The sequence below is a fragment of the Nomascus leucogenys genome, chromosome 8, assembly GCF_006542625.1.
Source record: "Nomascus leucogenys isolate Asia chromosome 8, Asia_NLE_v1, whole genome shotgun sequence".
Lineage (NCBI taxonomy): Eukaryota > Metazoa > Chordata > Mammalia > Primates > Hylobatidae > Nomascus > Nomascus leucogenys.
The window spans coordinates 82514622-82539796 of record NC_044388.1 but is presented as its reverse complement, the minus strand read 5'-3'; positions in this window follow the sequence as shown (position 1 = coordinate 82539796).

Here is a 25175-nt window from a genome sequence, read left to right as displayed (position 1 = left end):
TTTTTCTTGCCTAACTGCTCCAGCTAGGACTTCCAATACTAAACCTTATTCAATTTTTAAAATAAAAATTAAAAGTACTATTTTTACCTAACAGGTTGGTAAGGATTAAAATAACTTATAATATCCAGATTAATCATATCCCCAAAGTGGAGAAACAGTGCTTTCTCTGATGAGAAACAGAAACCAGCCCTTTGGAAAGACTTGCTCCATTGCTGATTTCAACCAACCTCCTGACTGCCCCTCCCTTTAGCAGTTTCAACACAACAACCAACCAGCACTTCTTCCTGATAAGAGACCACCAATCACAGAGTGGGTCTGGCCGGTCTATGAAGGACGTGCAGTGAGAGTTTTCATGTCCTCTGCTTCACCTTCTGACATCAGAGGGCCAAAAACTCCACCCTTGGATCATGCTAACACTGACAGTTTTTGAACATGGGTCCCATGGAAAGGCATGAAGCTCAACTTCCCAGGTGCATGCTTCTACTTTCATGACTCCTCCTGTAGCTTACTGAATATTTGGTCACCCTGTTCAGCATAAGTCTCTGTTTTACTCTTCCCACCCTCAAAGTGCCTGTTTCCTGCTTCTGGCCCGAGGCTACACTTCCCAGCCTGTCAAAATGGCCACCATGCAGACTGCAACCCTTTATGAAAAATAAAGCTCTCCTTTCCAAATTTATGAACTTCATGATTCTTCTGTTGATAGAAAACATAGCTCTGAAAACAGAAATGTAAAAATTATGTAATATTCGATGCATGTACTAGAATATTTGTAACATATATAATAAAGAGTATAACAAGAAAAGGAACACATGTGAACCACTATCCAACTTAAGAACCACCATATTCCGGCTGGGTGCAGTGGCTCATGCCTGTAATCTCAACACTTTGGGAGGCTGAGGCAGGTGGATCACTTGAGGCCAAGAGTTCAAGACCAGTCTGACCAACATGGTGAAACCCCGTCTCTACTGAAAATACAAAAATTAGCTGGGCATGGGGGCATGTGCCTGTAATCCGAGCTACTCGGAAGGCTGAGGGAGAATTGTTTGAATCGGGACCCAGGAGGCAGAGGTTGTAGTGAGCGGAGATCACGGCACTGTACTCCAGCCTGGGCTAAAGTGAAACTCCGTCTCAAAAAAAAAAAAAAAAAGAGAAAAAAGAACCACCATATTCCAATTATTTGTGCCTTCTCTTTCCAACCCCTCTGTCTCCCTGCCAAAGTCACTGCTTCCCTATATTTAATATATCAATACCTTAATTTTTTTATAGTTGCATATATTTGATTCCCTAAGCAATATGTTAAGTTTAGCTTTTTGGAGCTTTATAAATATTCTATCTTATGACATGAAGTTTCTCTTTCTTTAAAATTTAACATTACATTTCTAAGACTCACCTCAGTCATCATCTATAGATGTGTTCACACCTTTTCATCGTAGTTTAATGGACCATGTGTAAATATTATAAAATTTATGTATCCATTCTCCTCTTAAAGGACATCAGGGTAATTTCCAGTTTTGTTTGCTTGCTTTTGTTACTACAATTATAGTATGAACACTCTTATATGCATATTCTGGAATATATGTATAAGTTCTTCTAGGACACAAACTTAAGAGTGAAACTTTTGGATAGAAGGATACATGAGAGTTGAACTCTATGAGGGGATATCAAGTTATTTTTCAAAATAGTTGTATCAATTTACACTCCACATAGTGATATTTAAGATTTCCGGCCAGGCATGGTAGCTCACGCCTGTAATCCCAGCACTTTGGGAGGCCGAGGCAGGTGGATCACCTGAGGTCAGGAGTTTGAGGCCAACCTGACCAACGTGGCAAAACCCCATCTCTACTAAAAATACAATAATTAGCCAGGTGTGGTGGTGGGCACCTGTAATCCCAGCTACTCAGGAGGCTGAGACATGAAAGTGGCTTGAACCCAGGGGGCAGAGGTTGCAGTGAGCCGAGATGGTGCCTTTGTGCTCCAGCCTGGGCGACAGAGCAAGACTCTGTCTCAAAAAAAAAAAAAAAAAAAAAAAAAGATTTCCATTAAATATCTTCTTTAAGCCTTAGCACTGTTGGACTTAAGTTTTGCTATCTAGTAGTTATAAAATGTTATCTCACTGTGTTCCTAATTTACAATTCCCAAATTCCTAATTGGGCTGAGAATCTTTTACATTTATTCACTTTTCATTCTTCGTATTCGTTGAAATGTTTGTCCAAATTTTTTGCTCTATGTATGTTTTCCTTCTTTTTCCAACTGATTTTAAGACCTTTTTAATATATTCTAGATTCTAATCCTTTGGTGATTATATAGTTTGAAAACATCTTCTCCCAGAGTTCGTGATTTGTTTGTTTTAAATTTGAGGAGGAGTTTCACTCATTGCCCAAGCTGGAGTGCAATGGCACAATCTCAGCCCACTGCAACCTCCGCCTCCTGGGTTCAAGCAATTCTCCTGCCTCAGCCTCCCGAGTAGCTGGGATTACAGGTGCCCACCATCACGCCTGGCTAAGTTTTGTATTTTTAGTAGAGACAGGGTTTTGCCAAGTTGGCCAGGCTGTTCTCAAACTCCTGACCTCAGGTAATTTGCCCACCTAGTTCTCCCAAACTGCTGGGATTACAGGCGTGAGCCACCACGTCCGGCCCAGGGTTTGTTTTTTAAATACAGGGGTCTCCCTATGTTGCCCAGGCTGGAGTGCAGCAGCACCATCATAGCTCACGGCAGCCTCAAACTCCTGGACTCAAGCAGTCCTCCTGCCTCAGCCTCCTGAGAGGCTGGGACTACAGGCATACCCCACCATGTCCAGCTTGAGTTTGTTCAGTTTTTAATATTATTCTGTTTATAAATGCTATTTTTTGAATAGCTCCTCCTTTCCCAGTAATCCTCTTTTCTCAGTGATGTCTAATATATCAGGTTGCCATAAAGTTATGGGCCTAATTAGAGGGTCTCTATTCTGTTTCAATGGTCAGTTTGTCAATGCCAGAACCAACATTTCACTGTCTCAATGCCTGTAGCTTTCTAATAAATGTTGACATGTAGAAAGAAAAGCCCCAATCTACTAAATTTGTCTTCTTTAGGGGTGTCTTGACTATTGTTGGGTCATAATTCTCCCATATACATTGTAGAATCAACCTGCCACACTCACTGAAAAAAGAATCTAGGATTTTTATTAGAATTATATTGAATATACAGATCAATGTAGGGAGAACTGACATTTTTATGATCTCAAGCCTCCTTCTCTATGTGCATGGGTATGTGTTTCCATTTAGGACTTGTTTAATATCTTTCAATAACATTTTATCATTTTCTCCATTCAGACCTTATACATCTTTTGTTAGATTTATTCCTAAATACATTACAATTGTTATTATTAGGAATGATACTTCATTTTGGATTACACTTTTTGTTTGCTTCCATTGGGCAGAAATGCAACTAATTTTTGTATACTGGTCTTATATCCAAATAATCTTGCTAAACTCTTCCATTAGTGACAATAATCTCTCTGCAGATTCTTTTGTTGGATGTTTCAGGTAGACAATTATGTCATCTGCCTAAAAACAGTCTTTACATTGCCTCAGACTAAGAGGCATGAACTATAAGTGGATACTTCAAAATTAATAGCTTTTCACTTTTACAGTATTGTCAAGCAGCAAAGTAACATACTCTGATTTGTGATTAAAAAGAATGAACTAACCTGCATGGTCTAGGGCATCCAAAAAGCCATGGAACCAGCCTTCCTCCTGGAGCTCCAACAGGAACTTGAGAAAAAGCGTGGCAGCCTCCAATGGGCTTTTGTTGTTTTTCTCAGCCTGAATATACTGCACCTCTTCTACAAACAGAAGCAAAATGACTCATCAAACTGCAGAACTATTAATCATTAGAAAAACCAGAAAAGGATCACCAGACCTTCCCAAACAGGGACAGGAATTGTAACAAGTCACAGCATTGGAAGAATCTTTGGAGCTAAAACCTCTGCCCAGGCTGACTATGCCCATTCTTCACCAAGCCACTATTCCCATCCTCTCTGCAAACCTACAGTTTGGTGTAGAGGTCTGAGCACACATTCTAGAAAAGGAGTTTCTTGAAGATATATCAAAAAAATCTCCCTGCAGAAAGGGAGAAGTCATGGTGGCCTCAAACTATCCTCCTGCCTCAGCCTCTCACAGTACTGGGATTACAGGTGTGAGCTACTGCACCCAGCCTCTACAAAAAAAATATATTTTTTAAATTAGTTGGGTGTGGTGGCTCACACCCGTAGTCTCAGCTACTTTGGAGGCTGAGGTGGGAGGATCACTTGAACCAAGGAGTTCAAGGTTCTAGTAAGTTATGGGAGCATCACTGCACTCCAGCCTGGGCAACAGAGTGAAAACTTGTCTTGAAATAGGACAAGGAAAGGAGAAGGAAGGAAGTAAGGGATACTTTCATGGTCCTTTTGGGAGAAAACTATCTACCAACCTGCTAGTGGTCATTCTAACTTTGTACACTAATTTTATGCCCAGGGACTAGTAACAAAAATGCTACCATGGTATGACCTGATACTTGATAATTTTCTGGGTTTTGTTTACCATTGTTGATGGAATGCAAATTCCAAGGGAGTAAGCAAGTTGTCAGGCTGGTGAACCACTATATTCTCATAGATTAGAAGAAGACCTAGCACATAATAGACAATAAAAAAAGGTATGTTTAATGAATGAAGGATGAGAAAAAGGAATGCCTTATAATCTTGCTCTACTTAAAGGGATCTCTGCCAAGGTCTCTGTCTTGACAACAATAAAATCAATCAACCCTTTCAAAAAATAAAATTCAATGGTTTTTGGAGCTGTGAATCCATTACTACTATCTAATTTTAGTACATCTTCATTACTATAAAAAGAAAACCTATATCCATTAGCAGTCATTCCCTCCTCTCCCTCTCCTTAGCCCCAGGCAAACACTAATCAAATTGAGTCTCCGTGGATTTGCCTATTTTACACATTTCATATTAATGGAATCGTACAATACATAGTCTGTGTCTGGCCTCTCTTACTTTGCATAATGTTTTTAAGGTTTAACCATGTTGTAGCATGTTATTATTCATTCCTTTTTATTGCCAAATAACATCCCACTGTATGGATACACCACATTTTGTTTGTCCACTCATCAGTGGGCATTTGAGTTGTGTCCACATTTTGGCTATTACAAATAGACATGCTATGAACATCCATGGGCAATTTTATGTGACGATGTATATATTCATTTCTCTTGAGTATACACATAGGTGTGAGATTTCTAGTTCTTACGGTAACTCCATTTTTAACATTGTAGGGAATTGTCAAACCATTTTCCAAAGGAACTGCACCATCTTACATTCCCACCAGTAATCTAAGAGGATTCCAATTTCCACACATCCTTGACAGTACTTCTTACCATCTTTTTCGTTTTAGCCTCCTGTATTAGTTTCCTGTGGTTGCAATAACAAATTCGGACAAACCAGGTGGTTTAAACAATAGAAGCTTGTTCTCTCTGTTCTTGGAGGCCAGAATTGTGAATCACGGGGTCAGCAGAATCATGCTTCCTCTGAAGGCTCTGGGGAGAATGCATTCCTTGCCCTTCCGGTTTCTGGTAGCTGCTGGCGTTCCTTGGCTTGTGACAACACTCCCTCCAACTTTGCCTTCTGTTTCTCTGGCTTGTGGCCACATCACTCCAATCTCTGCCTATGTTTTCACACGGCATTCTCGTTGTCTCTATGTCTTCACATGGCTGTTTTCTTAGAGGGACACCAGTCATATTGAACTAGGGGCCTGCCCTACTCTAGTATGACCTCATCATAACTAATTACCTCCGTAAAGACACAATCTCCAAATAAATCACATTCTGAAGTACTGGGGTTTAGGACTTTAACATATATTTTGGGTAGAGGGACACAATTCAACCCATAACAGCAACCTGTCTTGTTACCTATCCCAGCTTCCCTGGACCCATAATCCTACCGTATTCCATTGAGTCAGTTCATTCTGTTCCTAAGCCCATTCCTTACAGCTGTACTTTTGTTCCTAGGCCTCCCTACTGCTTGAGCTTCCTTTCAACATGCTAACAGCCATTACAGATATTCCACGTGCAGATGCAAATTTATCCCAGCCACAGCTACCGCCTTCCCAGATAAACAGCCTTGCAGTATCCTGGGCAGTTCACATTTACTTTGCATGTGGTCCTTCTACTACCTGGCCCCAATATCTGCTGCTACAGAGTAGTGACAATTTCCTCAAAAGCACCGACAATGCAGACAAAACTTCATCTTTGACAGTATTTCCCACTGCCTTTGCTGTCCTGGGGCCCACTGTGATGTCAACCTCAGCTTCTCAAGGTAGAATTTCTTGATCCCTTCCCTGCTTTCTCAGTCTCTTTACTGTCTAAAGCTCTTTATTGACTACTGACTAAAGCACTTACACTGCATAGTATGTAGTAAATGTGGGCCTGTCTTCTACCTGAGACTGTGACTTGGAACATTTGTCTTGTAATCATCAGCACAGTACCTGGCTCATGCATGTGTCCAGAAAGTGCTACCAAAGGAATGGATACTCAGAATACTGCCCATGTGGTGCCCCTCCAGAATCATGGTTGGCCTTTGCCTCCAAAACACTATAAAAAATCTGCAGCTGGGCACAATGGCTCACACCACTAATCCCAGCACTTTGGGAGGCCGAAGCAGGTGGATCACTTGAGGTCAGGAGTTCGAGACCAGCCTGGCCAACATGGTGAAACCCCATCTCTACTAAAAATACAAAAATTAGCCAGGCACAGTGGCTGGTGCCTATAATCCCAGCTACTCGGGAGGCTGAGGCAGGAGAATCATTTGAACCCGGGAGACAGAAGTTGCCGTGAGCCGAGATCATGCCACTGCACTCCAGCCTGGGTAATAGAGCAAGACTCCAAAAAAAAAAAAAAAAAAACCCACACACACACCCCCAGGTCTGCCTTGAAACATCCTGGACAACCTGTGAGTAAGAAAAGTCCTGCAGCTTCCAGGGAACCATGCAAGTTCTCCAGGAGAAACATGGCTTCAGTGCTCCTTTTCCGAGATGTTACTAGTGTCAATAATCACAATATCTGATTGCAGAGAGGGTTACAGTAAACGAGATGCTGGATGTGGGCATGGGGAGAGTGTGGATAAGCTCCCTTTGCTTTCCTTGGACGGCAAAAATACAAAAATTAGCCAGGCATGGTGGCCAGTGCCTGTAATCCCAGCTACTCAGGAGGCTGAGGCAGGAGAATCACTTGAACCCCGGAGGTGGAGGCTGCAGTGAGCTGAGAGCTGAGATCCCACCACTGCACTCCAGCCCAGGCAACAGAGCAAGACTGTCTCAAAAACATATATATATATATTATACATTTAATACATTTAATATATATAAAATATATAAAATATATTAATATATAAAATATATAAAATATATTTAATATATAAAATATACAATATATAAAACTATATATCTATTATATATAATAGATATAATATATATTTAAACATATATAATTATATATTCATATTATATATTATATATATTTTATATACATAATTATATAGTTTATATTATACCTATTATATATAATAGATATTATATATAATACATAATTTTACATATTATATGTTTTATATATTAAATATATAATAGATACAATATATATGTCACAATTAAAGTTAACCAATAGAATCTAGAGCTTCCAAAGCAGCCTAGAAAAAAATAGGGAAGAGAAAAACTTTATCAATCTAATAGAAAATAGAAAAAGGAGTTGAACCCAAAAGGTATGTGGATAGAGATGCACATTATAAAGTAAAAAGGCATAAATAAGAAAAATGTAAATCAACCTCATAACAATCGTTGCCACTGCAGAGGGAATCAAAAGAAGACCTCAAGGGTATCTTTCACGTTAAAAATTAAGAAGTTCTCAGCGTGCTTTTTCTTTTAACTTACTTTCTGGTATTTTTATTGTGATTGCACTCTATAAATTGGCATGGGGATAATTGACATGTTTACAAACCTATAGTCCCCATGCAGAAACGTAGGCTGTCTCTTCCTCACTCAAATCAAAGCCAGATTTCTCTTCAGGGACTTCATAGTTTTCTTCATATCATTTCAGCATATTTTTTTGTTAAATATATGACTATCTTCAATCACATGTAATATCCTCTAGAAACCATCCTTCTACATATCTAATTATGTGTATAAATATATAGTTTTAAATAAATAAGATTGAACAAATCTGCTCTTTTCCACTCAGTGGATTACAGATGTTGTTTCCTATTAATAAATACGTACCTACATCAACTTTTAGTGGCTGCATAGTTTTATGTCACATAAATGTAGTATAATGTAATGTATTCCTTATTAACAGGTAACTAAAATGCGTTTAGTACAGACACACCTATGTCTTTACCTGCTTTACCAACTTTTCCCTGGTATAAGTTCTCAGAAGTATAATTCCTCAGTTTAATAGTATATGCTTTTAAATGTTGAGGCCAGGCGCGGTGGCTCATGCCTGTAATCCTAGCACTTTGGGAGGCCAAGGCAGGCAGATCACTTGAGGTCAGCAGTTCAAGACCACCCTGGCCAACCTGGTGAAACCCCCATCTCTTCTAAAAATAGAAAAATTAGCCAGGCATGGTGGCTTGCACCCGTAATCCCAGCTACTCAGGAGGCTGAGGTAGGAGAATCACTTAAACTTGGGAGGTGGAGATTGCAGTGAGCTGAGACTGCGCCACTGCACTCCAGCATAGGCAACAGAGTGAGACTCTGTCTCAATCAATCAATCAATCCATAAACGAATAAATGAATCAATGAAGGAAGGAATGAATGTTAATACATTTTCCCCAACTACCTTCCAAACTGTACTAACCCTCCATCCATAGTGTATGAATGATATTTCCCTCCATAGCACTGAATTTGCTCAATCTTCATAATTTTTGCAAAACTGAGAGACAAAAACAGACCAAACAAACAAACTTCACTGTTTTTAATGATTTCTTGTGGGATTTCTTCCACCTTTGGTCAGTGTCTTTTGTTTTGGTTATTTCTTAATACATTTCCTGTTCACGTCTCACAGCTAGTTTTGAGAGGTCATTCATATTTTTTTCTAAATTGGATTTGTAAGAATCTTTTATGCATTTAGGGAAATGTTATATAATCTGGCTCGTTTTTCCAGTATATGAAAATACTGTTTTTCCAGTATAATCTCACTTGTTTTCCAGTAGATAAAAATGCATGGCCTCTGTTTTTATTTTATTTTACATATCTATTGCAACAAGACTGAATGAACTCTGTTAGTTCCGGTAATTTGGGGGAATTTTGTTTTTGTTCTTTATTTTGGCCAGTTTGCTTTCTTTGGAGTTAACTGGCTGTTCTTTTTGCAATTACTTCAGTCAAATTAATTAATTCATAAGTGTTCATTCTTTTGAAATACCAATAAATCCATTTAGGCTATAAATTCTGATTAAAAGCTTATTACACCTTAAAATATATAATGTGTTGGCTGATTGCCATGCTTACTTTTGAAAGTACCTATACTTGTTTAGATTTTCTCATTCTGCTAGGAGTTACTCAAAAGGATGCTATTTTGAAATTCTTTGAAAATTTTTTTAAATCTATGATTAATTTCTGGGATATAGAATAATAGCTAACAGTAATTCAATACCATGCAGTTTAATTTCCAAAACACCCAAACACAGTTGTTATTCTGATTTTACAAATGAGGAAACTGAGGCATACGAGAGTTAAGACTTTTGCCCAGAGTCACAGAGCCTACAAATTTGAAAATAAAACTCATAAAAGTTATGCTTTGGGAATTTATTAAATATTTATCTGTAACTCATATAGGATCACTTTGGCAAAGCTTTTTAAGAATTGGAGGAGAGGGTGGAGCCAAGATGGCCGAATAGGAACAGCTCCGGTCTCCAGCTCCCAGCCCCAGCGACACAGAAGACGGGTGATTTCTGCATTTCTGCTTGAGGTACTGGTTTCATCTCACTAGGGAGTGCCTAACAGTGGGTGCAGGACAGTCGGTGAAGCGCACTGTGCGCGAGCCGAAGCAGGGCGAGGCATTGACTCACTCGGGAAGCGCAAGGGGTCAGGGAGTTCCCTTTCCTAGTCAAAGAAAGGGGAAGCAGACGGCACCTGGAATATCGGGTCAGTCCCACCCTAACTGTGCTTTTCCAACGGGCCTGGAAAACGGCACACTAGGAGATTGTGTCCCGCACCTGGCTCGGAGGGTCCTATGCCCACGGAGTCTCGCTAATTGCTAGCACAGCAGTCTGAGATCAAGCTGCGAGGCGGCAGCGAGGCTGGGGGAGGGGCGCCCGCCATTGCCCAGGCTTGCTTAGGTAAACAAAGCAGCCAGGAAGCTCGAACTGGGTGGAGCCCACCACAGCTCAAGGAGGCCTCCCTGCCTCTGTAGGCTCCACCTCTGGGGGCAGGGCACAGACAAACAAAAACTCTGCAAGAACTTCCACAGACTTAAATGTCCCTGTCTGACTGACAGCTTTGAAGAGAGTAGTGGTTCTCCCAGCACGCAGCTGGAGATCTGAGAACAGTCAGACTGCCTCCTAAAGTGGGTCCCTCACCCCTGAGCAGCCTAACTGGGAGGCACACCCCCAGTAGGGACAGACTGACACCTCATTCAACCCGGTACTTCTCTGAGACAAAACTTTCAGAGGAACTATCAGACAGCTGAATTTGTGGTCTCACGAAAATCTGCTGTTCTGCAGCCACCGCTGCTGACACCCAGCCAAACAGGGTCTGGAGTGGACCTCTAGTAAACTCCAACAGACCTGCAGCTGAGGGTCCTGTCTGGTAGAAGGAAAACTAACAAACAGAAAGGACATCCACACCAAAAACCCATCTGTACATCACCATCATCAAAGACAAAAAGTAGATAAAACCACAAAGATGGGGAAAAAACAGACCAAAAAAACTGGAAACTCTAAAAAACAGAGCACCTCTCCTCCTCCAAAGGAACGCAGTTCCTCACCAGCAACGGAACAAAGCTGGATGGAGGATGACTTTGATGAGTTGAGAGAAGAAGGCTTCAGACGATCAAACTACTCTGAGCTACGAGAGGAAATTCAAAACAACAGCAAAGAAGTTAAAAACTTTGAAAAAAAATTAGAAGAATGGATAACTAGAATAACCAATGGAGAGAAGGGCTTCAAGGAGCCGATGGAGCTGAAAGCCAAGTTTCGAGAACTACGCGAAGATTGCAGAAGCCTCAGTAGCAGATGCGATCAACTGGAAGAAAGGGTATCGCTGATGGAAGATGAAATGAATGAAATGAAAAGAGAAGGGAAGTTTAGAGAAAAAAGGATAAAAAGAAATGAACAAAGCCTCCAAGAAATTTGGGACTATGTGAAAAGACCAAACCTACGTCTGATTGGTGTACCTGAAAATGATGGGGAGAATGGAACCAAGTTGGAAAACACTCTGCAAGATATTATCCAGGAGAACTTCCCCAATCTAGCAAGGCAGGCCAGCATTCAGATTCAGGAAATACAGAGAACGCCACAAAGATACTCCTCGAGAAGGGCAACTCCAAGACACATTATTGTCAGATTCACCAAAGTTGAAATGAAAGAAAAAATGTTAAGGGCAGCCAGAGAGAAAGGTCGGGTTACCCACAAAGGGAAGCCCATCAGACTAACAGCTGATCTCTCAGCAGAAACTCTACAAGCCAGAAGAGAATGGGGGCCGATATTCAACATTCTTAAAGAAAAGAATTTTCAACCCAGAATCTCCTATCCCGCCAAACTAAGCTTCATAAGTGAAGGAGAAATAAAACACTTTACAGACAAGCAAACGCTGAGTGATTTTGTCACCACCAGGCCTGCCCTAAAAGAGCTCCTGAAGGAAGCACTAAACATGGAAAGGAACAACCGGTACCAGCCACTGCAAAAACATGCCAAATTGTAAAGACCATCGAGACTAGGAAGAAACTATAGCAACTAACGAGCAAAATAACCAACTAACATCATAATGACAGGATCAGATTCACACATAACAATATTAACGTTAAATGTAAATGGGCTAAATGCTCCAATCAAAAGACACAGACTGGCAAACTGGATAAGGAGTCAGGACCCATCAGTGTGCTGTATTCAGGAAACCCATCTCACGTGCAGAGACACACATAAACTCAAAATAAAGGGATGGAGGAAGATCTATCAAGCAACTGGAAAACAAAAAAAGGCAGGGGTTGCAATCCTAGTCTCTGATAAAATAGACTTTAAACCAACAAAGATCAAAAGAGACAAAGAAGGCCATTACATAATGGTAAAGGGATCAATTCATCAAGAAGAGCTAACTATCCTAAATATATATGCACCCAACACAGGAGCACCCAGATTCATAAAGCAAGTCCTGAGTGACCTACGAAGGGACTTAAACTCCCACACAATAATAATGGGAGATTTTAACACCCCACTGTCAGCATTAGACAGATCAATGAGACAGAAAGTTAATAAGGATATCCAGGAATTGAACTCAGCTCTACATAAAGTGGACCTAATAGACATCTACAGAACTCTCCACCCCAAGTCAACAGAATATACATTTTTTTCAGCACCACACCACACCTATTCCAAAATTGACCACATAGTTGGAAGTAAAGCTCTCCTCAGCAAATGTAAAAGAACAGAAATTATAACAAACTGTCTCTCAGACCACAGTGCAATCAAACTAGAACTCAGGATTAAGAAACTCACTCAAAACCGCTCTACTACATGGAAACTGAACAACCTGCTCCTGAATGACTATTGGGTACATAATGAAATGAAGGCAGAAATAAAGATGTTCTTTGAAACCAACGAGAACAAAGACACAACATACCAGAATCTCTGGGACACATTCAAAGCAGTGTGTAGAGGGAAATTTATAGCACTAAATGCCCACAAGAGAAAGCAGGAAAGATCCAAAATTGACTCCCTAACATCACAATTAAAAGAACTAGAAAAGCAAGAGCAAACACATTCAAAAGCTAGCAGAAGGCTAGAAATAACTAAAATCAGAGCAGAACTGAAGGAAATAGAGACACAAAAAACCCTTCAAAAAATTAATGAATCCAGGAGCTGGTTTTTTGAAAAGATCAACAAAATTGACGGACCGCTAGCAAGACTAATAAAGAAGAAAAGAGAGAAGAATCAAATAGATGCAATAAAAAACGAAAAAGGGGATATCACCACCGATCCCACAGAAATACAATCTACCATCAGAGAATACTACAAACACCTCTATGCAAATAAACTAGAAAATCTAGAAGAAATGGATAAATTCCTCGACAAATACACCCTCCCAAGACTAAACCAGGAAGAAATTGAATCTCTGAATAGACCAATAACAGGTTCTGAAATTGTGGCAATAATCAATAGCTTACCAACCAAAAAGAGTCCAGGACCTGATGGATTCACAGCCGAATTCTACCAGAGGTACAAGGAGGAACTGGTACCATTCCTTCTGAAACTATTCCAATCGATAGAAAAAGAGGGAATCCTCCCTAACACATTTTATGAAGCCAGCATCGTCCTGATACCAAAACCTGGCAGAGACATAACCAAAAAAGAGAATTTCAGACCAATATCCTTGATGAACATTGATGCAAAAATCCTCAATAAAATACTGGCAAACCGAATCCAGCAGCACATCAAAAAGCTTATCCACCATGATCAAGTGGGCTTCATCCCTGGGATGCAAGGCTGGTTCAACATACGCAAATCAATAAATGTAATCCAGCATATAAACAGAACCAAAGACAAAAACCACATGATTATCTCAATAGATGCAGAAAAGGCCTTTGACAAAATTCAACAACCCTTCATGCTAAAAACTCTCAATAAATTAGGTATTGATGGGACGTATCTCAAAATCATAAGAGCTATCTACGACAAACCCACAGCCAATATCATACTGAATGGGCAAAAACTGGAAGCATTCCCTCTGAAAACTGGCACAAGACAGGGATGCCCTCTCTCACCGCTCCTGTTCAACATAGTGCTGGAAGTTCTGGCCAGAGCAATCAGGCAGGAGAAGGAAATAAAAGGTATTCAATTAGGAAAAGAGGAAGTCAAATTGTCCCTGTTTGCAGACGACATGATTGTATATCTAGAAAACCCCACTGTCTCAGCCCAAAATCTCCTTAAGCTGATTAGCAACTTCAGCGAAGTCTCAGGATACAAAATTAATGTACAAAAATCACAAGCATTCTTGTACACCAATAACAGACAAACAGAGAGCCAAATCATGAGTGAACTCCCATTCACAATTGCTTCAAAGAGAATAAAATACCTAGGAATCCAACTTACAAGGGATGTGAAGGACCTCTTCAAGGAGAACTACAAACCACTGCTCAATGAAATAAAAGAGGATACAAACAAATGGAAGAACATTCCATGCTCATGGGTTGGAAGAATCAATATCATGAAAATGGCCATACTGCCCAAGGTAATTTATAGATTCAATGCCATCCCCATCAAGCTACCAATGACTTTCTTCACAGAATTGGAAAAAACTACTTTAAAGTTCATATGGAACCAAAAAAGAGCCCGCATCGCCAAGTCAATCCTAAGCCAAAAGAACAAAGCTGGAGGCATCACGCTACCTGACTTTAAACTATACTACAAGGCTACAGTAACCAAAACAGCATGGTACTGGTACCACAACAGAGACATAGATCAATGGAACAGAACAGAGCCCTCAGAAATGATGCCGCATAGCTACAACTATCTGATCTTTGACAGACCTGACAAAAACAAGAAATGGGGAAAGGATTCCCTATTTAATAAATGGTGCTGGGAAAACTGGCTAGCCATATGTAGAAAGCTGCAACTGGATCCCTTCCTTACACCTTATACAAAAATTAATTCAAGATGGATTAAAGACTTATATGTTAGACCTAAAACCATTAAAATCCTACAAGAAAACCTAGGCAATACCATTCAGGACATAGGTGTGGGCAAGGACTTCATGTCTAAAACACCAAAAGCAATGGCAACAAAAGCCAAAATCGACAAATGGGATCTCATTAAACTAAAGAGCTTCTGCACAGCAAAAGAAACTATCATCAGAATTAACAGGCAACCTACAGAATGGGAGAAAATTTTTGCAACCTACTCATCTGACAAAGGGCTAATATCCAGAATCTATAATGAACTCAAACAAATTTACAAGAAAAAAACAAACAACCCCATCAAAAAGTGGGCAGAGGACATGAACAGACACTTCTCAAAAGAAGACATTTATGCAGCCAGAAAACACATGAAGAAATGCTCATCATCACTGGCCATCAGAGAAATGCAAATCAAAACCACAGTGAGATACCATCTCACACCAGTTAGAATGGCCATCATTAAAAAATCAGGAAACAACAGGTGCTGGAGAGGATGTGGAGAAATAGGAACACTTTTACACTGTTGGTGGGACTGTAAACTAGTTCAACCATTGTGGAAGTCAGTGTGGCGATTCCTCAGGGATCTCGAACTAGAAATACCATTTGACCCAGCCATCCCATTACTGGGTATATACCCAAAGGACTATAAATCATGCTGCTATAAAGACACATGCACACGTATGTTTATTGCGGCACTATTCACAATAGCAAAGAGTTGGAACCAACCCAAATGTCCAACAACGATAGACTGGATTAAGAAAATGTGGCACATATACACCATGGAATACTATGCAGCCATAAAAAATGATGAGTTCGTGTCCTTTGTAGGGACATGGATGAAACTGGAAAACATCATTCTCAGTAAACTATCGCAAGGACAAAAAACCAAACACCGCATGTTCTCTCTCATAGGTGGGAATTGAACAATGAGAACTCATGGACACAGGAAGGTGAACATCACACTCCGGGGACTGTTGTGGGTGGGGGGAGGGGGAGGGACAGCATTAGGAGATACACCTAATGCTAAATGACGAGTTAATGGGTGCAGGAAATCAACATGGCACATGGATACATATGTAACAAACCTGCACATTGTGCACATGTACCCTAAAACCCTAAAGTATAATTAAAAAAAAAAAAGAATTGGAGGAGAAGGATATATTCGCTATATGATACAAAATGGAAAACACAGACATTAAATCAACATTATTAAACAGATCATTTATACCTTTATCATTTATCTGACTTAGCAGTACTAATAAAGATGTTTTATAATTCTCATATTTCTTGACATTTTCTAATATTTAATAAGCAAAGATTTATGTGTACCAAATCTTCACTGTGATATCTCAATACCTTTATCATTTTATCTTAATACTTTCCACTAGTGCAATTTAAGTATAATTCTTGCTTTCTTTTTGTATGCATTTATTTAATATATCTTTGTCCCTTCTTTATCTCTTTTTTATTTATGTATTATTTTTGAGACAGGGTCTTGCTCCATTGCCCAGGCGGAAGTACAGTGGCATGATCATAGCTCACCATAGGCTCAATTTTCAGGGCTCAAGCAATCCTCCCACCTCAGGCTCCCAAAGTGCTGGAATTACAGGCATGAGCCACCAAGTCTGATCCCCGTTTTTATTTTTTATGTTATTAGACTTTACATGGGTCTCTGGCAGATGACCAAAACCTGGATTCTGCTTTCTGACTCATTTACACCTATTTAAAAAATGTTTGACCTAATTACATGGCCATAGCTGATATAACTAGCTTTCCTTGTGTTATCTTGTTTATATTTCCCTTTCCTATGTTTTCTGGTTAGCTTAAATTACTAGTTTCTTTTCTCTTCTCGAGAACAACAAAACATATATAACCTCATTTAAATTGTATCATTATCTGTAACCATTCATATAGCTTTTTAAAACTACAGAAGCAAGTGGAAAATGGTAATATTTTAAGTCTCCCCCTTTTGAGGCAAGGGATTTAACTCTTATTTATCATAATTTTCCCTAGCTTCTTACAGACTCAATCTAAAATTTTAAACCAAAGTATTTACTTAATTTTTTTTTTTTTTTACTATATGAAAATCCTCTTAAAAAATGCTTGACTAGGAACCAGGGCAAGATGGCCAAAAAGGAACAGCTCCAGTCTGCAGCTCACAGAGAGATCAACACAGAAGGCGGGTGACTTTTGCATTTCCAACAGAGGTACCTGGTTCACCTCACTGGGACTGGTTAGACAGTGGGTGCAGCCCACAGACAGCAAGCTGAAGCAGGGTAGGGTGTCACCTCACCTGGGAAGCACAAGGGGTCTGGGAACTCCCTCCCCTAGCCAAGGGAAGCCATGAGGGACTATGCCATGAGGAATGGTACACCCTGGCCCAGATACTATGCTTTTCCCCCACAGTCTTCGCAACCAGCAGACCAGGAGATTCCCTCCGGTGCCTATGCCACCAGGGCTCTGGATTTCAAGCACAAATCTGGGTGGCCATTTGGGCAGACACCGAGCTAGCTGTAGGAGTTTTTTTCATACCCCTGTGAAACCTGGAATGCCAGCAAGACAGAACCATTCACTCTCCTGGAAAGGGAGCTGAAGCCAGAGAGCCAAGTGGTCTAGCTCAGCAAATTCCACCCCTACAGAGCCCAGCAAGCTGAAATCCACTGGCTTGAAATTCTCGCTGCCAGCACAACAGTCTGAAGTTGACCTGGGATGCTCAAGCTTGGTTGGGGGAGGGGCATCCACAATTACTGAGGCTTGAGTAGGCTGTATTCCCCTCACAGTGTAAACAAAGCCACTGGGAAGTTCAAACTGGGTAGAGCCTACCGCAGCTTGGCAAAGCCACTGTAGCCAGACTGCCTCCCTAGATTCCTCACTCTGGGCAGGGCATCTCTGAAAAAAAGGCAGCAGCCCCAGTCAGGGGCTTATAGATAAAACTCCCATCTCCCTGGGAGAGGGCACCTGGGGAAAGGGGCAGCTGTGGGCACAGCTTCAGCAGACTTAAATGTTGCTGCCTGCTGGCTCTGAAGAGAGCAACAGATCTCCCAGCACAGTGCTTGAGCTCTGCTAACGGACAGACTGCCTCCTTAAGTGGGTCCCTGACACCCGTGCCTCCTGGCGGGGAGACACCTCCTACCAGGGTCAACAGACACCTCATACAGGAGAGCTCCAGCTGGCATCTGGCAGGTGCCCCTCTGGGAGGAAGCTTCCAAAGGAAGGAACAGGCAGCAATCTTTGCTGTTCTGCAGCCTCCACTGGTGATACCCAGGCAAACAGGGTCTGCAGTGGACATCCAGCAAACTCCAGCAGACCTGCAGCTGAGGGGCATGTTAGAAGGAATACCAACAAACAGAAAGGAATATCATCAATATCAACGGAAAGGACATCTACACAGATAACTCATCTGAAGGTCACCAACATCAAAGACCAAAGGTAGATAAATCCACGAAGATGAGGAAATGCCAGTGCAAAAAGGCGGAAAATTCAAAAAACCAGAACCTCTCTTCTCCTCCAAAGGATCACAAGTCCTCGCCAGCAAGGGAACAAAACTGGACGGAGAATGAGTTTGACAAATTGACAGAAGTAGGCTTCAGAAGGTGGGTAATAACAAATTCCTCTGAGCTGAAGGAGCATGTTCTAACCCAATGCAAGGAAGCTAAGGAAGCTACAAACCTTGAAAAAAGGTTAGAGGAGTGATAACTAGAATAACCAGTTTAGAGAAGAACCTAAATGACCTGATATAGCCGAAAAACACAGCACGAGAACTTTGTGAAGCATACACAACTATCAATAGCTGAATCAATCAAGCAGAAGAAAGGATATCAGAGATTGAAGATCAATTTAATGAAATAAAGCATGAAGACAAGATTAGAGAAAAAAAGAATGAAAAGGAATGAACAAAGCTTCCAAGAAATATGGGACTATGTGAAAAGACCCAACCTATGTTTGATTATTGTACCTGAAAGTGACGGGGAGAATGGAACCAAGTTGGAAAACACTCATCGGATGCTATCCAGGAGAACGTCCCCAACCTAGCAATACAGGCCAACATTCAAATTCAGGAAATACAGAGACCACCACAAAGATACTCCTCGAGAAGTGCAACCCCAAGACACACAATCATCAGATTCACCAAGGTTGAAATGGAGGAAAAAATTTTAGGTGCAGCCAGAGAGAGTGGTTGAGTTACTCACAAAGGGAAGCCCATCAGACTAACAGCGGATCTCTCTGCAGAAACCCTACAAGCCAGAAGACAGTGGGGGCCAATATTCAACATGCTAAAAGAAAAGAATTTTCAACCCAGAATTTCATATCCAGCCAAACTAAGATTTATAAGCGAAGAAGAAATAAAATCCTTTACAGACAAGCAAATGTTGAGAGATTTTGTCACCACCAGGCCTTCCTTACAACAGCTCCTGAAGGAAGCACTAAATATGGAAAGGAAAACCAATACCAGCCACTGCAAAAATGTACCAAATTGTAAAGACCATTGACACTATGAAGAAACTGCATCAACTAATGGGCAAAATAACCAGCTAGCATCATAATGACAGGATCAAATTCACAGATAACAATATTAACCTTAAGTGTAAATGGGCTAAATGCCCCAATTAAAAGACACAGACTGGCAAATTGGATAGAGTCAAGACCCACTGGTGTGCTGTATTCAGGAGACCCATCTCACATGCAAAGACACACATAGGCTCAAAATAAACGGATGGAGGAAGATTTACCAGGCAAATAGAAAGAAAAAAAAAAAAAGCAGGGGTTGCAATCCCAGTCTCTGATAAAACAGATTTTAAACCAACAAAGATCAAAAAAGAGAAAGAAGGGCATTATATAATAGTAAAGGGATCAATGCAACAAGAAGAGCTAACTATCCTAAATATATATGCACTCAATACAGGAATACCCAGATTCATAAAGCAAGTTCTTACAGACCTACAAAGAGACTTAGGCTCCCACACAATAATAGTGGGAGACTTTAACACCCCACTGTCAATAATAGATCAATGAAACAGAAAAGTAACAAGAATATTCAGAACTTGAACTCAGCTCTGGACAAAGCTGACCTAATAGACATCTACAGAACTCGCCATCCCAGATCAATAGAATATACATTCTTCTCAGCACCACAGGAAGAAGTCAAATCCCTGAATAGACCAATAATAAGTTGTGGCAGTAATAGCCTACCAACCAAAAAAAGCCCAGAACCAGATGGATTCACAGCTGAATTCTACCACAGGTACAAAGAGGAGCTTATTATAGCATTCCTTCTGAAACTATTCCCAACAATAGAAAAAGAGGGACTCCTCCCTAACTCATTTTATGAGGCCAGCATCATCCTGATACCCAAACCTGGCAGAGACAAAACCAAAAAAGAAAATTTCAGGCCAATATCCCTGATGAACATTGATGCAAAAATCCTCAATAAATACTGGCAAACGGAATCCAGCAGCATATCAAAAAGCTTATTCACCATAATCAGGTCTGCTTCATCCCTGGGATGCAAGGCTGGTTCAACATATACAAATCAATAAACATAATCCATCACATAAACAGAACTAATGACAAAAACCACATGATTATCTCAATAGATGCAGAAAATGCCATTGATAAAATTCAACAGCCCTTCATGCTAAAAACTCTCAATAAACTAGATATAGATGGAACGTATCTCAGAATAATAAAGAGCTATTTATGACAAACCCACAGCCAATATCATACTGAATGGGCAAAAGTTGGAAGCATTTCCTTTGAAAACTGGCACAAGACAAGGATGCCCTCTCTCCCCACTCCTATTCAACATACTGTTGGAAGTTCTGGCCAGGGCAATTAGGCAAGAGAAAGAAATAAAAGGTATTCAGTTAGGAAAAGAAGAAGTCAAATTGTCTCTGTTTGCAGATGACATGATGGTATATTTAGAAAACCCCATAGTCTCAGCCCAAAATCTCCTTAAGCTAATAAGCAACTTCAGCAAAGTCTCAGGATACAAAATAATGTGCAAAAATCACAAGCATTCCTATACACCAATAACAGACAGAGAGCCAAATCATGAGTGAACTCCCATTCACAATTACCACAAAGAGAATAAAATACCTAGGAATCCAACTTACAAGGGACGTGAAGGACCTCTTCAAGGAGAACTACAAACCGCTGCTCAACGAAATAAAAGAGGAACCAAACAAATGGAAGAACATTCCATGCTCATGGATAGGAAGAATCAATATTGTGAAAATGCCATACTGCCCAAGGTAATTTATAGATTCAATGGTATCCCCATCAAGCTACCAATGACTTTCTTCACAGAATTGGAAAAAAACTACTTTAAAGTTCATACGGAACCAAAAAAGAGCCCACATAGCCAAGACAATTCTAAGCAAAAAAGAACAAAGCTGAAGGCATCATGCTACCTGACTGCAAACTATACTACAAGGCTATAGTAATCAAAAGAGCATGGTACTGGTACCAAAACAGATTATCAGATATATAGACCAATGGAACAGAACAGTCATCAGAAATAATGCCACACATCTACAACCATATGGTCTTTAACAACCCTGAGAAAAACAAGCAATGGGGAAAGGATTCCCTATTTAATAAATGTTGTTGGGAAAACTGACTAGCCGTATGCAGAAAACTGAAACTGAACCACTTCCTTACACCTTATACAAAAATTAACTCAAGATGGATTAAAGGCTTAAATGTAAGACCTAAAACCATAAAATCCCTAGAAGAAAACCTAGGCAATGCCATTCAGGACATAGGCATGCGCAAAGACTTCATGACTAAAACACCAAAAGCAATGGCAACAAAAGTCAAAATTGACAAATGGAATCTAATTAAACTAAAGAGCTTCTGCATAGCTAAAGAAACTATCATCAGAATGAACAGGCAAACTACAGAATGGGAGAAAATTTTTGTAATCTATCCATCTGACAAAGGGCTAATATCCAGAATCTACAAGGAACTTAAACAAATTTAAAAGAAAGAAACAACCCCATCAAAAAGTGGGTGCAGGATGCGAACAGACATTTCTCAAATGAAGACATTTATACCACCAACAAAGATATGAAAAAATGCTCATCATCACTGGTCATTAGAGAAATGCAAATCAAAACCACAATGAGATACCATCTCATGCCAATTAGAATGGCGATCATTAAAAAGTCAGGAAACAACAGACGCTGGAGAGGATGTGGAGAAACTGGAACGCTTTTACACTTTTGGTGGGAGTGTAAATTAGTTCAACCATTGTGGAAGACAGTGTGGTGATTCCTCAAGGATCTAGAACCAGAAATATCCTTTGATCCAGCAATCCTGTTACTGGGTATATACCAAAATACTGTAAATCATTCTCCTATAAAGACACATGCACATGTATGTGTCTTGTGGCATTGTTCACAATAGCAAAGACTTTGAACCAACCCAAATGCCCATCAATGATAAACTGGATAAAGAAAATGTGGCACATATATACCATGGAATACTATGCAGCCATAAAAAAGAATGAGTTCATGTCCTTTGCAGGGTCATGGTTGAAGCTGGAAACCATTATTCTCAGCAAACTAACACAGGAACAGAAAACCAAACACTGGATGTTCTCACTCATAAGTAGGAGTTGAACGGTAAAAACACATGGACACAGGGAGGGGAACATCACACACTGGGGCCTGTCAGGGGCTGGGGGGATAGGGGAGGAATAGCATTAGAAGAAATACCTAATGGAGATGATGGGTTGATGGGTGCAGCAAACCACCATGGCACGTGTATACCTATGTAACAAACCTGCAAGTTCTGCACATGTGTCCCAGAAGTTAAATTAAAAAAAAAAAATGCTTGACTATTGCACTTACTTTTGTGGACAAATTTATAAAATTATTTAAAATCAACTCTACATGCCTAGTTTCAACATTCACGACCAATCCTTGCATTACAGGAACTCCTGTTTTTAAGCTAATTTTTTTCAGTTCCCATTGTTTGGAATCACATTTCCAGTAATTTCTGTAAGAAATATATGTAAGACCCCACATATATAATAATGTTTTCTTCTTGCTTACATACATAAATACCTGGCTAAATATAAAATAGGGGCAACTTTGTTTTACCTTTTAAATGCTGCACACAGTTTTACTCTTTAGTTACATTTGAGTTGCACAGAAGTCAGAGACCAACTTGATGTTGATTCCATTAGAGGAAACCTGAGTAATCTTATTTGTGGCCAGGTGTGGTGGCTCACGCCTATAATCCTAGCACTTTGAGAGGCTGAGGCATGTGGATCACAAGGCCAGGAGTTCGAGACCAGCCTGACCAACATGGTGAAACCCCATCTCACTTGAACCCGGGAAGTGGATGTTGCAGTGAGCCGAGATCACACCACTGCACTCCAGCCTGGGTGACAGAGCAGGACTCTGTCTCAAAAACACACACACACACACACACATATTTGTTTTTCCTGGATGCTTACATGATTATTTCTTCATCTGAGAAAAATGAAAATCCTACTAGTGTATTCCCTTCTCATTAAACTCACATACAAAGTGCTGTTTCTTTCCTAGACAAGTAAAATTTTCTATTTTTTCCATTTATCTTTGCTTCTGTCTTCTTTCTCTCTCCTTTCTTGGAACCCACATTGTAACCAAATTGTATAGACTGAATTTGTGTGAAGATACTATTAAGCACTACCTCCCGTGTAATTTTTAATTCGTGAATCATATTTTCAAAAGAACTGCCTACATTTATCTTCTCCACTTCCTTGCCCTCTATTTATTCCTGAGTCTACTCTTGCAGTTAGTTTCCCAACCATCTTATACCTTTACCTTCATCCCTGCTCCACAGAAACTAGTCCTGTGGGTGGCCCCAAAAGTCAATAATGCCAAAGTAAAGGGAATGTTTTTTTAGTTCTGACAGAGCTTGGGTTCTCAGCATCATTCTCCCTTGGTTTCCGTGATGCCTCCTTGCCCACATATGTGGCACTCTTTCCCAGTCTCTTTTCCTCCTCTGCTCATCTCTTAAATGAGGGCTGGCACAGGATTCCATCCCAGTCTCTTTCTACTCACCCTCCAAAAAGCAATCTTGAAACTGACTACAGGCCCATAGACATTTATTCCAGAAAAACGGAAACTGACCCTTCTGATCTTTAAGCTTGAAGCTTACGCTTGTTTTATCTGAGATCCTTTCTCAGGCAAAAGACCACCAGGCCTCTCAAAAAGTATCAAACTGAAATTCACCAGATTGTCGCATCTCACACAGACAATCAGAGGCCAGGCCCCTCATTCATCATGATTGCTTCCTGAGTTCCTGTTTTCCCCCACAGTTACATTTCTTCCCTGCTATATAAATCCCTCATTTTAGTGGGTCAGGGAGACAGATTTGAGACTAATCTCTCATCTTCTTGGCTACAGCTCCCAATTAAAGCCTTCTTCCCTGGCAATACTCGTTGTCTCCCTGTTCGGCTTTCTGTGTGGCTAGCAGGAGGACTTTGGCCAAACCCCTGGTGCTTCAGTAACACATTTTTGTGGCTGGGTTGCTGTGGTCCAAGGAGTCTCAGAAGCCCTCCTAAGCAACTGCCCACCAATTTTGGCTGGAAGTGAGTTTTGGTCTCTGTGGCCCTGCTGCTGCCAGCCCCAGCTGAGTTCCTGATTGCTAGGAAGAATAGCCTTTGAAATGTGACATTGGCATCTGGATAAGTGAGTGTCCTTTCTTGGCCCAGACAGCAAGACCTGCTCCTCTCAATTTGGGAAATTTTAAAAGGAGCTTCCATTTGCAGGTTAAACAAGCCCGACTGACTAAGAAAGGGAAGCACCCTGACTCTTTCAATATGATACTCTAGGGAGCATGTTTGCAATTTCTGTGTTTGTGTCTGGCCAAGTTAGTGTCTTTTTTGGGTACCAGACAGTAGGATTGGGTCCTCTCAATTTGGAAAATTCCTAAGAAATTTCTGTTTGCAGGTTAATAAAGCCCAATTGAGAGAGAAAAGCACCTCGACTATTTCCGTCTGGACACTGTTAGGGCTTGTCTATTGCTACAGCAGTTGGATTGTGTTTTGGTGATTGTGTGGAAATTAGAATTCAACAAACAAATATTCTTTTGTACTACGTTTGCCCCAATATTCTTTGGAATCTGGAGTTGGCTGTTGAATGGGAAAGCCAGGTAGAGTCCCATGTATTCTGGCTTTTATGCCACTGTTTTAAGCAGGGTTGGGCCTGGGGAGTAGTTTCCACATGACGTTCTTCTGTAGTGCTGTTTGGCCCCAGGGTTCTTTGGAATCTAGCTTCTAAAA